The sequence below is a fragment of the Arachis ipaensis genome, chromosome B06, assembly GCF_000816755.2.
Source record: "Arachis ipaensis cultivar K30076 chromosome B06, Araip1.1, whole genome shotgun sequence".
NCBI classification, from domain to species: domain Eukaryota; kingdom Viridiplantae; phylum Streptophyta; class Magnoliopsida; order Fabales; family Fabaceae; genus Arachis; species Arachis ipaensis.
The window spans coordinates 132,907,007-132,912,960 of NC_029790.2; positions in this window are offsets into that span (position 1 = coordinate 132,907,007).

Below are 5,954 nucleotides of genomic sequence, written 5' to 3' on the forward strand. Positions count from 1 at the left end.
AGCCATGATTTGTCAAGTTCTAAAACTCCAAACAATGAAAAAAAGCTTAACCGAGCTTCATGATAGGTTGAATTCCAAAACTTCAAACATAACTCAGCTGCATTCAAGAGAAAATTAAATATTAAATTTGCTCTTTAAACTTTTCTTCTCTTTCTTTTCTTCATTCTTTTCTTCCTAAAACTTTAATCTACTAAATTGACAATAATTTATTGTGGATAATGTTTTAATTCTCATTGTTAACCAGAATCTTAAAATGTGAATGGATGAAAAATACGAAGACTACTTCAAAGAACGCAAAGTAGTCAGCAACCTGTTTGACTAATGTAAATGCTTTTCATGGAATTGGTATACACAATTACACATAACCAATCATTTATTGCTTCTTCTGTAATTTGGAGTGATAATTAAAGAAGAATCCAAATAGCAATTTTAGGATTAAACAGTGAATTTATACTGGCTCAACAACTAAAAAGATAATTCCAATTAGGCGAGTGATTACTTCAGATTCCAGAGTCAATCATAACATATAGTGCAATTAATCTAAAAGATCAATTTATATAATAGATATACAACTCAAAAAATTGTATTCATGGCAGCAAATTTGATCCATAAAGAAATCAACAAAATGAAATTCACGGTTTGAACATGCAAGCATCGAAACAAGCCCAGATTAACAAAAAAAATGAAATTCATTGTTGGAACAGAGGGTGAACACCTAACCTAATGTCAGGGGTGTGGACGTCAGAGACGGTGATCGAGAACGCGGCTACGCTGGTGGATCGGAGGCGGCGAACACAGGGGTCACGGAGGCTCAGGACATAAGAGATGGCGACACTGCTGTTGGAGGCGGAAACAGGGGGTGCTGTAATTGGGGTCACGGAGGCTAACGACGGCATAGACGGTGATGGAGATGGAGATAGACGAAGGTGTGGGAGATAGAAGGGATCTGGCGATGTCGGTGAGCGATGGTGAACGGCGACGGTGAGAAAGGTTCATATCTGAAGGGTTGGGTGTTCAGGAGTCTGGCTTAGAACAAAAGACAATAACTAGTGTTTTGGAAAGAGAACACTGATGGGAAATGGAAGAGGTTTTTCATTTTAATTTTGTATTAATTTTAATAAACAAAAATACTTAACCATAGTTAATCATATATGATTAAAGTATATACAAATAATAATGGTCCCTGAGATTCGGGTCGTTACTCAATGTGGTCCTTGAGATCCCAATTGCACCATTGTAATCCTCTAGATACGGCTTCGGGCACCATAATAGTCCCTGAACAGCTTTCCGGTGATGAGTCATCATCAAGACGCTAAAGTGGCCTCATTTTTCCACGTTGGATGGTGCCAACGGCTAGTTGAGCTGGCACAGTTTCAATTTATACCCAATGTGGTCCCTCCCTCTATATTTAACCTTAAATTTCCAAATGTTCAGTAAGTTAACTTCTTCTTCTCCTTCATCGTTGTTTTCTCATTCTTGTTGTTGCTGTTGTTCCTGGAGCTGGAAGTGAATATCCATGATGGGTACTGGAAGCTCTATTAGTTCACCATGCAGTGGCCATCGGACGAGAACGCAAAGCAGGAGCAGAAGATCTAGGGTGCTGGAATGGTACGGTTGTGGCTGCCGGCCAGTTCTCAGGTGGTCTGGAACAGATTCAAACCCAAATAAACCATTTTTTTGTTGTCCCAATTATAATGTGAGTTATCAGTATTACTTGTGTTGTTATGATTGCTCCTACCTACCTGACTGTTATTCTCTTGTTCTTCTTCCTTGAAGCTTGAGCATGTTATATGTTTGCTTGATTACAGACAAGTGGAAAGAGATGGCGTGGGTTTTTTGTGTGGGCAGATACTGGGCAGGATGAACCAGTTGAGAAACCAGAATCTTATGGAGATAATCATGAAGTGAAGATGAACTTTGATTGGAGGCTTGGAAGATTAGAAGATGTCCGTAACCAAAAATTGGTTAACCATGTCCGCAATTTCACCAAGGTGAATAAATAACAACAAAGTATGGAATGAGAACCGGAGGTTCTCATTATGGTAACAGTGCCCAAAAATGTAAGATGTAAGGCTCCGGAACGCCGAAGGCAATCTTAGAACTTCACATCAAAACAGATATTCAAGCTTAAACAAAATAAATAAATAAAGAACTTAAACCGTAAACAGTAAACAAGGGTATATAAACTTAAAGGATTTCTAACTAATACTAATCACACCGCTGTATCCCACAGCCTCCGCCAACCTAACCTCCGTGCGATCCCATCGCCACCGCCTACCTAACCTCCTCAGCACCAGACAGTTACACATAATGCAAGCAAGTAATACACAGGTAATATTCATATATAGCAAGTAATTCAAGAAGCAAGTAGGCATATTATACAATTAGGCAAACTCAAGTAATCAAAGCAAACAAGCACGTAAGAAATGCATATGATGAATGTCTATCCTATTGGCTCGTGATATCACTTGTCGGTCCATAAATGCCAATCCGACGCATCCTCCCGGATGTAGCCTTTTCTGCCACACCAGAGATATAGTGCCCTACACACTCATGTAGTAAGGAGTCTACTACGCTAGGGATATAGGCCCTGCACACTTCCTGTAGCAGAGAAAGAACCAACCACAACAAATCATGCAGCAGAACAATTTGCTACGCCAGGAATATAGGTCTCGCACACTCTCAACATTCAACAAGTCATGCGATAGAAACATCTGTCACGCCGGAGATATAGGCTCCGCACACTCTCAACAACAACTAATCATGCGACAAAGAAAATCTGCTACGCCGGGGATATAGGCCCCGCACACTCTCAACATCCATCAAGATCATCGTTTCTCTTCGAGTCCTCGACTCATCACAACCATCATTAGTTCATGATTTCCATTCCGAACTCATAGTTCATCAATTCCTCAATTCCAATACCATCCTCCTTTCTCATCTACCATACCCATCCTCAGTACACCAGAAACCTAAGCCTCTGTTCTCTAACTTTTCAAAATAATACCAAGTAAATTACCTAGGACCTTTCCCATGTTCTAATACCCGAAATTAAGCCCAAAAGTCTTAAAATGGTGTCACAGAAGCTTACAAGCTTGTTGGAAAGATGAAATAGTTGAAAACAAAGTTTAACTTTGAGAAATAGGGCGTGTGCGTATGCACAGGGGTGTGCGTGCGCACGCCCAGTAAGTTTCAAAACGTGTGCATTCGCACAGGTGCCAAAATTCACAATGTTTGTTCACTCGCACAACCTATGCTAGTGCCCCCAACAGACGACCCTTCCCAACTTGTGCGTGCACACAGGGCTGTGCATACGCACAGGTTGTAAAACTCCATTGGTGTGTGTGTGCGCACAAGGCTGTGCGAAAATTCTGCAACTTTGCAGAATTTCAGATTTTCAACACCAACTTTGAATGATCATAACTTCCTCTACAAATTTCCAAATTTTACAAACTTTATATTGATTTAAAGGGTTTTCAATTAACTTTAATCCTAAATAAATTTCAACCAATTCTGAAAGCCAAGGCAAAAGTTATGATCAGACAAAGTTTACCAAAAACCCACTTTTACCAAACTTCACACTTTCTTGTAAAACACAACCAAAACCATACTAAACCATTCCAAACTCTATTTTTCATCAAATACTGCCATTTGTATCATAATACACCAATCTTACCACAGTTTTCTTCATATTTCATCATTCTCAACCTCAACATCAACTATATAACACTATAATCAATCCTCATTCAAATTTCCCATCCACATTACCCTTTTATTCAACCTCAACATCTCATATATCATGCCAAACCACTTTTCAATCCACACAGACATTCATCATCATCATATCATTATCAATCATCATAATTAAACTCAAAAATTATCAATCCATCATAAATCATCATACATTATCATTCAACAACTCAACAACCATTACCAATCCTCATTAATCCCAACAATAATCACCAAACAATACTTATCATTACTCAAATCCATCAAAACGTTTATTCTTCTCATTAACCTCAATATCTCACATTTTTTACCAATTGTCATCAACATCAATATTCATACTCTTCATCAATTTATCTCAACATTATCAGCATTCATATTACCACAATCAACATACACACTCATCAACATCAACAACATCATAATATATCATTAACACCAATAACCCTCATCAACAATATTAAACCACAACACTCATTATCCACATCCATACAACTTATCATCAAACATCAAATTTGCCTACATTTAAACATACACCCAAACATTCAATCCTATCTTAAGGTCAACTAGTCTAAGTGTCCATAAACATTACATATTACATAAAGGAAACCGAAACTATACCTTGGCCGATTTCTAAACGCACCAAATACCAGAACAAAGCCACCAAGCTTGATCAAAAGCCTCAACCAACTCCAATAAACACAAAGCTCAAACTAACCACATATATCACCAAAATCAAAACCTAGAAACCACAATATATAACACCACAAGGGTTTATGAGTACTTTACCTTATCCAAAGAGGATTGGGATAATTTCCAACAATTACCCGCTACTAGAGATCAGCTAAACAAGCAAAACCACAAAACTTGCTCAAAAACCAACCCAAAAATGTGGAGGAACTTAGGGCTAGAAATTGGAGTATGAAGAGAGAGATTTTACCAGATTTCTTTAGATAGAAAGGAAGAGCTTGTTAAGAGCTTCGCGTGGCCGCAAACGGCTCGTCAATCGGAGTTTCGGATCAAAAGTTATGGAGCTTTGAAGGAGGAGGTGAATAGTAACAATGGCTTCTTCTCCTCTCTTCTTCTAAACCGCGCCCCTCTCTCTCTCTTTTTGCATCAAATGAGCTGAAATGCTCATTAACGAGCTTATATATGTTGGCCCTTGGGCCCGGTTTGGGTCCGGTCTAATCCGTTAGCGTTTTTAGCCCGTTTGGCTCACTTTGGGCAAAAAAATCTTTAAGATTAGTGCTCGGTTTTCAATTCTAAATTATTTTTGTCCTTTTAAAACAATAAATAAATTTTCATAATCTTATTTTCTAAAATATGTAGTACTTGACAAACTAGAGCCGGTACTGCCAGCTTAAGTGCCAGTACGCATTTTTTACAAGAACTTTTCGAAAATATACATTTTCCAACTCAGAAAAATTCACTGAAATCAATTTTCACCTTTCTATTTTCAAATTAAAACTTCTAAATTTTGAATCTATCCCGGGCACTAAAATTATTTTATTAAAACGGTTTTACGTGAAAAATTCCGGTTCTTACAACTGCAGCAGAAGTATTTATAGTATTGTCTACGTTACAAATCATTGTAGTACTCACTCATATAACAAACGTTAACAGATAAGAGTTTTATCAAACAGAACACTCATGACTATAAAACAGAGCATGATTTTCAAACAGAGCATGACCATAATCAAATAGAGCATCTCATGAAACTCCAACCTAATCAAACCCTAGAACCATAGTAATAGAAAAAAAAAACATAATTTCAACCACACTCACAACACAAGCATATACAAAAACCATCATGCATTGCAAAAAAGAATAAAAAAAATTTACCTTTACAAATGGCAGAACCTCTTGTTTTTGACGCAGAAGGAGACGAACAATGAAGTGAAACCTGATTTTGATGTCTTCTGAGTGCAAGAATTTCAACCTCACCAATGGAACCCTAAGGTAGTGGCATTGATGAAGAGAGAAGGAAGAAGAACAAGAAAAGAAGAAGAGAGAGGGTGGAAGTGGAGAACACAAGTGAAGGGAGGGTGTGTTTTTTATCAAGCTCGTTTCATATTTTTATTTTGAGTCAAACGACGACGTTTTTAACAAATTGGGACGCCAACCTAAAACGCCAACATTTTGGCTCTCCAACGTGACAACTTCGTGACACATCAGATCGTCGGTGATGACTTATCACCAAAATATAATGCACATGTTCTCATAATTTT